Genomic DNA, 8945 nt, shown 5'->3' with positions numbered 1-8945 from the left:
ATAAAGAATTTAGCAATGAAAAAATGCAAACTGGCCAGGGATTTAGCTCCTCGGTTCGGGGGCCCCCGGAAAAAAAAAAAAAAAAGAGAGAGAAAAAAAAAAAGAAAAAATGAAAACTGAAACACACAGAGAAAAAGAACTTAGGCATAAAAATTGTGGGTGGAATTTCAGCAAGTTAGAGAATATTACCAGTGAATTAGGAAAATGTTCTTGGTAATGTAGAAAATGTGTATTTGCAATCTCAGTAAAGAAAAAAAAAAAATGTGGGCCAAAAGCTTCTTCAAGACTCTGAAGCTCAGCAAACACACACACACACACAAGTGCAAATTGTGTATCATGGTAAAAGTTCTGAAAAGTCAAAAGAAAAAGCTAAAGAAACATGAGAAAAATCATACGGTGTATACGGAAAGTAAGACACATACAACTAAACTAAAATTAGAAGAAAAATGTAAGAAAACAAAAAATTATATGTTTAAAATTGTTCAAAGTGTAACAAACTGTCAAACAACAACTTAACACACTGTAATAATACTCCTCAACAGATATGTATAATATAAACATATTCAACATCAAGGAAACACTTCAGAATAAAAATGAATAGTGTCAGTAAAAGCACATAGGTGTAATTAAGTCTATAGTAAATGATAAATTATGAATATGTGACTCAGTTTTGAATGATTTTCCTATTTCAAAAAATGTTGTTTTAAGATAATAGAATTTATTGGAAGGTAGTATTTGCACTGTTTGGGGACAAAACTTATAACAAAAATAACATGAGAAATAATTGATTGATTAACACATATTATGACACTGGAATTTTCCTATAGTAGGGAAATGTGAACATTTTCTTTATTTTGGGTACCAAGGATTGAACTCTGGTCCTTGAGCTTGCAAGGCAGGTGGTGGCACCACTGAGCTAAATCCCCGGTGCTTGAAATACAAATTTTCAAATGTAGAATAATATAATATTAGTTATAAAATGGTAAATTTTAGCATAAATGAAAATAGAAATGTAGAAAGAGGAAAAATAGAGGAAGCAAGCTGACTACTAAAGAATGTCTTTTCATCTTCAAAAAGATAAAAAATAATTTTTAAAACATATAAGAAAAATTTAATAGCAAATAGAAAAGTGGTTGATATAAAAATAAATATTCCAATAACTGCATCCAATATGTTTCATTTTAACAAGAATTAATGATAATATTAGATTTTAAAAACTAGATTTAACAACATGTTCACTACAAGAAACAAAAAAGTCTATGTATTCAAATTTGCAGATAGGCCAAAGTTAAAAGGACATAAAAATACACCACGAGGGCTGGGGATTCAGCTTAATGGCACCATGCCTGCTTTGCAAACAAAAACCATGAAATCTTCTTTTTAATCTTTTGAAATATTTTAATTTACAAAAATTAGATTTCACTATGAGGTAATGAAAATAATGTTTAGAATGATGAATGAATGAGTTGAATAGTAAGACAAAACCATGAAAAATACATATGTGCCAGTTAATTATAAACAGCAAAATCAAGCAGTACTAAATAGAAAAAGTGACAAACCTAAAATTATTTTTAAGGATTTTGCCATTCCTTGCTGTGAAATAAAAATAAAACAGGTTAAACAACAATAACAAGACAGGAATGTCGTGGATTATTTGAATAAGACTATCCATCACTTTGACTTAATTTACATATATTGAACATTACACTCAAAACTGCAATATATATAGTTTTTGAGTTGAACTTGGAATATATTCCAAGATAGTTCCTAATCCAGGCCATAAAATAAAACTCAATGGAATTGAACCATTTCAAATCTGAATAAAAGCAAAATGTAGCCTATAAAAATTGGTATGCATGGTTGTACAGAAACTATGGAAATCCCACATTTTATAAATATTTCTGTTTTTTGAAAAAAGAAAGTTTAAAAAAAATTTATGCATTTTTTTTACTGCAATAAGAATGACTAGAGAAAGTAAAACATCTGAAATAGTAAAAAGCAAAATGCTCTCTTTTCATTATTATTTAACACAAAATATTTCCTATTATTTGAGTTTATTTTGGTCATGGTTAAGGTAGTAGTTTGTTGATTAGTGCATGAATATTTCACACTATTTTAGAGATATTGTTATTTGTTTCTGATTTAATTCATGTGGTAAAGAAATGAACTTTGCAATATTCAAAATTTGCAAATTTTATTAGAAATTTTTGTAATCCAGGATACAAAATATCTCTATGAATATTCTTTATTTATAAAAATGTTAGCATAGCAGTTTTCAGATGTAGCCTTCTATACATGAAATTTAAAAATTAAGCGGTAGTCTTATTTAGATAATCTTTTTACTTTCCTTTATTCTTTAGTTATTACAACACTCAGTGAAATACAAAGATGAAAGAAGACACAAAAATTTGAGCAATTATGAAATGAAATGTTTTTCCAAATTATAAACATTAAATTATATGAACTCAAGAAAAATGGTTAAAAGGAAAATGGAAAAAAAAAAACTCAATAACAGAGAACTGACATAATTGCAAGTTCTACAGAAAATTAAAAGATAAAAATGCAATAATACTCAAAACATCATCAGTAATTTCTACAACTAGTATGAAATGAAAATATTCTTAATAATGCCAAGCATTCAAATGTGTGTAAACCTGGTAAGTAAAGATAGCTGAACATTTATAAAAGTAATTGATTTTATAGTAAAAGATCTCTTCATCAAAATGAGTCAGGATCAGAGTGATCTTTTAAGTAATAGCAGTATAATATTTGTATAAGAACTTTCCATTTTCAGACATGTATCTAGAAATAATTTTATTAAGGCCACATATACAGCTCAAAGACAGGAGCTTATGGTTTATATAATTGAAGATAGATTTTTTTGTGTAAATAACGGATTTTTAAAAATCATCACATGAATAAATCTCAGGTGTGAAGGAGCTACAGATAAATCCATGGTATGCTTAAGCCACTGGGATTCAAATTATCTAAGAGGAAACTCCGGGCCAGGAGCTGCATAGCACCTGAGAACTTGTTAAAAATGCCAATTCTTAGTTCCTAGCAGAGAAATATTAAACAGGAAATTCAGGCGTTTGGACCTAGTAAATTGCATTTCATGAACCTGTCTAGATTTATTAGGGTAAATACTTACGTTTGAAAAACCATTGGCTTTTAGTCATCGTAGTTACCTCCTCGTAGAGCTAGCAACATACTCCATGTTGACATGGACAGTGAAAGTTGTAGTACTGCATTATCATTTACTGAAAAGCACTTAAATGCAGACAATGGCAAGTTACATTAGAGTATAACAAGCAACCACCAAACCAGGATAATTAGTGTTGAAAATTTTCATCGCATTCCCGGTGTGGTATTGAATAACTGAAGTACAGTAGACAGTATCTCAGAGAAGCCTTCCAATTAAAACAGTTTGAATATCAAAAATCTTCCTTGAAAAATACAAGTACTATGTCTCAACATAGTTATTTGATCCTTTTTTAAAACTTGAAAACCAAGTATTCACCTAAAATATTAATTTCTCAATCATTACCTTTGATCAGTGTTTGCACTGTTCTGAACCTTTGGCTCAATTGACTGGAAAATTATTTTGTATTTTTTAAAACTATTCAAATATAGGCATTTGGGGTAGGATAAAAGCTGAAATATAAAGCATTCCATATTTTCTAATGTTTTCATCAAATTCTACGCTCACAGAATTAATCTTTTTGGTTTCATGAATTTATGCAGTTTAATTCAACCTCTGAAATTCCTGAGCACAAACATCTATATTAATTAAATCCAGTCACAACACACTAGCTTAATTTTGGCCAAAATACTACTGAGACAATTACAGTGGATTATTTCAGGTCTGAGCATTTCAAGGACTTCTTTGTTCTGCCAAGATCCAGTTATTAAGATTTCTTTTGTCCTTTCATGATTTTTTTCACGATAAATTTTACTTTCTAGTCACTTTCATAAATGAGTAACTGGAATAGGGAATATAGCATTTTCAGTTCTCCAAAGCCCTTAGTAATGATGAGCAAATTGCTTTGATTTATGTTCTGTTGTGTAGATGATAAAACAGGAAAAAAAAAAGAGTCATATCGATAATCACACATAGTGGCAGAATCTTGCTAACCCTTATAAAAATATTAGAGGCAGAAGGATTTTGACGTTTTTATGGTCAGCCTAAATCCTCATTCAAATTTGTAATAACATTTATTATTTTAAAATTGGCATCCACAATTTGGTTTCAAGTGTGAACTAACAATGAGTAAATCCTAAAATTGAAATCATATTTTAAATTTTATTTTCAAATTTCTGACCTTCCAGGTCAGAGTTTGAAAAGCTGAAGTCTATAAAATCATGATGCGTGTTTATGTTCAATGCTTCAGGATAGATAAGGTCTAATAAAAAATAGAGAAAGCTGTTTTAAATAAAATAAAGAGAAACTTCACGATTTGGGTGTAGTTTCTTGATGAATACACAGCTTTCCATGTAGTGGTTCATAAATAAGTTCCAGTCCTTTAAGTCATTCAACTTTCTCATCCTGTAAGCCCAGTGCCTTCTTATTGTAGCAGTCCTGCTGGAATAATGACAGAGGCAACTTATGGAGGGAAATACTTGTCACCCATTGCATATTCATGCACCATCAAATGGCTGTCTCTAAATGCAAGGGACATGTAAAATAGCTATGTACTGAACCTAAGAGTTTGTATTTGTGATGAACTTACATCAGCCTCTGCTGCACTCAGTTTCAACTAAATTTAAAAAGCTTATTAATTTAATAATTTTAAGACAGTTTATAGAAGCAAACTAAAAAGTGGTATATAAATTTCACTCATAGGAGAAGCATTGAGAGACCCCAACTGACAAAGAAGAGGAGAGAGGATGCTCCAGAAATTTCTTTAAAACTGCACCAAAATCATAAAAATAAAATATAAAGTCATATGCCTGTGAACACTGATGAAAAGTGTCTATAGTATTTAGTTAAAATGGTTTGAGAAAAACGTTTTTGTGTTCACACGTAAATATAATTCAGATTTTGGCCTCAGTAAGATACAATTATCTGCTTTCATTGCTTTAATTAACATTTTAAATAGCAATATGGTACATTTTTTCAAAACATAAGAAATTTAAAATATTGTTGACAAAAATCTTAACATTTCAACTCTGTGAGTAAACATAACGTGATCACAGAATAATACTTAATAATTATCTGTTTTGCTCCAAGGTACAAAGTATTTGGATTGAGTACATTATTTTATACAAAAATATCTGAAATTAAAGAAATTGTACCTGTTAAGCCATGTAAATGTTTCTCTTTTATTTTCCTTTATTTTCATTCCTTTTCTTTTTACTAAATATACAGACTATATTCTCCTCATAACTTTCTCTTTGATACTTGTTGAAAGACTTAGGCCTCTGTTTTCATTAATAGGCAATAAAACTTAATCTTTATCATCTACCCACCACTTGAAATCAACAACTCAAAACCATTCTTAACAACCCAGTTTCTTCCCTTGAATAATAAGTGAATATGCATTTTCTCCCAGTGATATTTATTTTATATGTTATATTAAATTTTAAAATATCTGAGTGCATTACTCCATACATTTATATGCTGATCAATATCTGAAATCCTGAATTATCTGCATTCAATTTGCCTCTACATTTTCCTTTTCAATATATGTAGCAGTTATCACATTACCAAATACACAGACAAAATTATTTCATATTTCTCTGCAAGCAGTATACAGGACAAATTTAAAATTATTCTCATTCATGTATTTATTATATTTGACATTTTAAATGCATAAATTATAGAACTAAAACTGAAAGTGACTCTATTCTTCAACTTTGTTTTTTTGTCTTTTTTTGTCCTTGGGAATTGAACACAGGACCCTGCGCTTGCGAGGCAAGCAGTGAAACTACTGAGCTAAATCCTCGGACTATTCTGTAACTTTGGAATTCAAATAAACATTGAAATGCTCATACTAAATTAAGTACTGCCACTCGGGATGGAATAAGCTCATGAAGGCATTTTAAACATATACGTTATATAAAATGACTATGCTGTGTTCTCTGTTTATCCCTCAAATCTATTATCATGTTTCACATTGCACAGTCAACCCAATGCTTATAGACTGAGGTGAGGAACAGCTTTTCCTTCTATTTCCATTTGGCTTCACTAAAAATTAGCAGCAGCAGGAGATGGGGTATTAGAGTAAAATAAGGTCAAGAGATTTATTCTCTAACATCCCTCCCTGTGAGTCCAGAAGTAACAGTGCTTGAATTCTGTTATCAATAGCCAGCATTACAGGTTACAGGTTTGCAGACCTTTTCTACAGACAGCTTTCTCTGGTTTCTAGTCACAGCTTCATACCCTAGCATATTTAGCCTAGAAATGATAAATTACTTCACCACTTTTTACTGATTTTATTTTTACTATACTTACATAATCTTCCATTAAATTTCATTAAATTTTCCTTAATTACTCTCTTGATGAAGAAACCCTTTCTAATAAACAGCTTTTTTTTTTTTCAATAATCGATGCTAGAATAGCCCAAGGAAATGATCCACTAAAGTGATATTTTTGGAATGGAATTTTCATGGATTCGAAGAGGGTAAGGTGACTAAAATAATACAGATGATTGTGGAAATTCTGGGTCCCTAAATTTTGAGGAAACTTTTTTTATCCATACAAAGAAGCAATGAAAAATATTACACTTATTATTCTTGTAATTTTCAGAAATACCTTGAAATGTATTTTATCAGTCAACTATTGCTGTCTCATTAATCAGCACAAATGTAGTGGCTTACAGCATTTCATTTATTATTTTCTCAGTGTTGTGGTGCTACAGCATGATTCTGCATATTGAGGTCAGGCAAGACTATTATTTCCTGGGCTTGCTGATATAACTCAACTCAAATGGCAGATTAGCAGGGGGTTGCCTGCTGCACAATTGGTTGAATGTGGCCAGTCTAGGATGCCCTTGGTTGTTATTACTCAACTCTTGTACATAGTGTCTCACTTTTTAGCATTCTAGCCTGGGTTTGATTATGACATCGACATGATTCTAAGAGAAAACAGGAGCTGCAAAACCTTTTAGTGTCTAGTATCTCAATTGGCACATCATCGCTTTTCCAACCTATCCCAATGGTTAAATTGATTCAAAAACTAGGCCTGACTCACAGAATGAAGTAAGAAAGTCCATACCTTGAAAGGAAGCTTCAAAGCTGCATTGCAAGTATATTGTCTTATTGCCTTAATGGAGGTACCAAGTCTATTCAAATTTAATAATATTAAAATATTAAAGTTTTTTAAAGTTCCATTTATTAGGTTCACCATTGCATAACATTTTTTTTTCCAGGAAAAAGAGCACTCCTTCATAATAAATTAATTTTTGCATTCTTTTTAATTGGAAACTTTATTATTTTGATTATGAAGATTACTTCTTTCCACTTGTTTGGCATTAAGAGTTGGCAGTTCACCAATTTATATATCCTCATATCTTCATCTGTACCTACACCTGAAGTGAGGTTATCTCTTCCTTCCTATTTGCTCTTGACTGTTCTCCAAAGTTCTTTGTTATATCTTTTTTATTTTATTTTCAGCTTTTTTCTATTCTTCCAATGTGTCTTATAACTTACTGCAGATGATTATATCTTGGATTTTGGTAGCTTGTTCTCATCGCAAATTTATTTTTTATAAATATTGATTTATAATATCTAGTTTGTAGGGTTTCATTCACAGTTCTAATTTCTTATTTAATTTTATACCGTTAGACTTAAAAATTATAATATACTTAAACCATCTTTGCCAATTTTCCCACAACAGTTAGAGCTATCAATATTTTCAAAAATAACATTTAATTGGTAGTTTTACCTAATAGTAGATTTGTATGGAAAACGATTTACCTTTTTTTTTTTTTACAAGAACACAAATCCACTTTAATTTTTCACTAGTTGAAATCCTTGAGAAGTACTGCATCACATATGTTTGGTGTCCGATCACCTTGGTCAGAAGGTTGCTTCAGAACTTGGCATGAACTATGCCACATGGGCTCTAGTTACCTTTCCCTACATCACTCTGGTTTTGTTTGATTTGCAACCTGGAGTCACTGTGCTGTTTTTCATTTTGTACACAGGCACATCCCTTGCCAGGTAGAATTCAGTTTCATCACAGGCATAAACAACTTCAATTTTTAAAATGAATTTAACTGGTGCATTTAAGGTATACAATATAGTGACATTCACCATTGGAAATTTGTACTTTTCCACAATCCATCTTGGTTCTTATTATTCCCCATCCCCGTGGCCTCCCTTCAACCCCTCGGCCTCCCTTCAACACCTCCACCCTTCCCTATCTACAAAGTCTTTGCTTCCATTTTTTTCATTTTCTTATATTAATTCCATTATTTTCCTTCTTTTCCCCTGCCCCTCCGGCATTCCCTTCCCCTTTGCAACTTTTTTTCCTATTTCACATTATAAACTCCTTCAATTTTAAGAAGAGCTGTGTGTTCCCTTGGTTCTGGAGACCTCACTTTTAATCAGCAAAAATGGTCTTGCACCACAGTCTTCCAAACATATTTTCCTTTTACAAATCCTGTTCCCAGCAGGCCTCCTCAGGCTCTGAGATGGCAGGAAAATACTTCACTCTTTAAAATAAATTTACTTTATCAACAAAAACAGGCTAGAACATGGTAGGGTAAGTATCTTGGATTATTTGTTTATCAGCTTCCTATTCTGGTGTCATAATGAAATTCAGCTCCTTAATAAATGATTCCTAAGTGTGGGAGAAACAGTTCAGCATGCCTCTCACTCAGTGAAATGTTCTTGTATAGGGTTACGGACTTCAACATGTGCATTTTTCCCCTTCCACAAATAAGCCTCCTTCTGCTGCTTTTCCTAGATATATTTCTATATCACCTTCCTTTTCTTTTTCT

The 8945-nt window shown here is 31.3% G+C and overlaps 1 pseudogene; it reads right to left on the bottom strand.

Moving 5' to 3' along the window:
- Window positions 1-3171: 3171 nt before the first annotated feature.
- On the bottom strand, window positions 3172-8587 carry LOC104861085 (annotated as a pseudogene).
- Between the last annotated feature and the right edge of the window lie 358 nt (window positions 8588-8945).

This window comes from Fukomys damarensis, unplaced genomic scaffold, assembly GCF_012274545.1.
Source record: "Fukomys damarensis isolate Sample0158 unplaced genomic scaffold, DMR_v1.0_HiC HiC_scaffold_6, whole genome shotgun sequence".
Lineage (NCBI taxonomy): Eukaryota > Metazoa > Chordata > Mammalia > Rodentia > Bathyergidae > Fukomys > Fukomys damarensis.
Note: the sequence above shows the minus strand (reverse complement) of the source record. Positions and strands in the feature narration are given on the sequence as shown.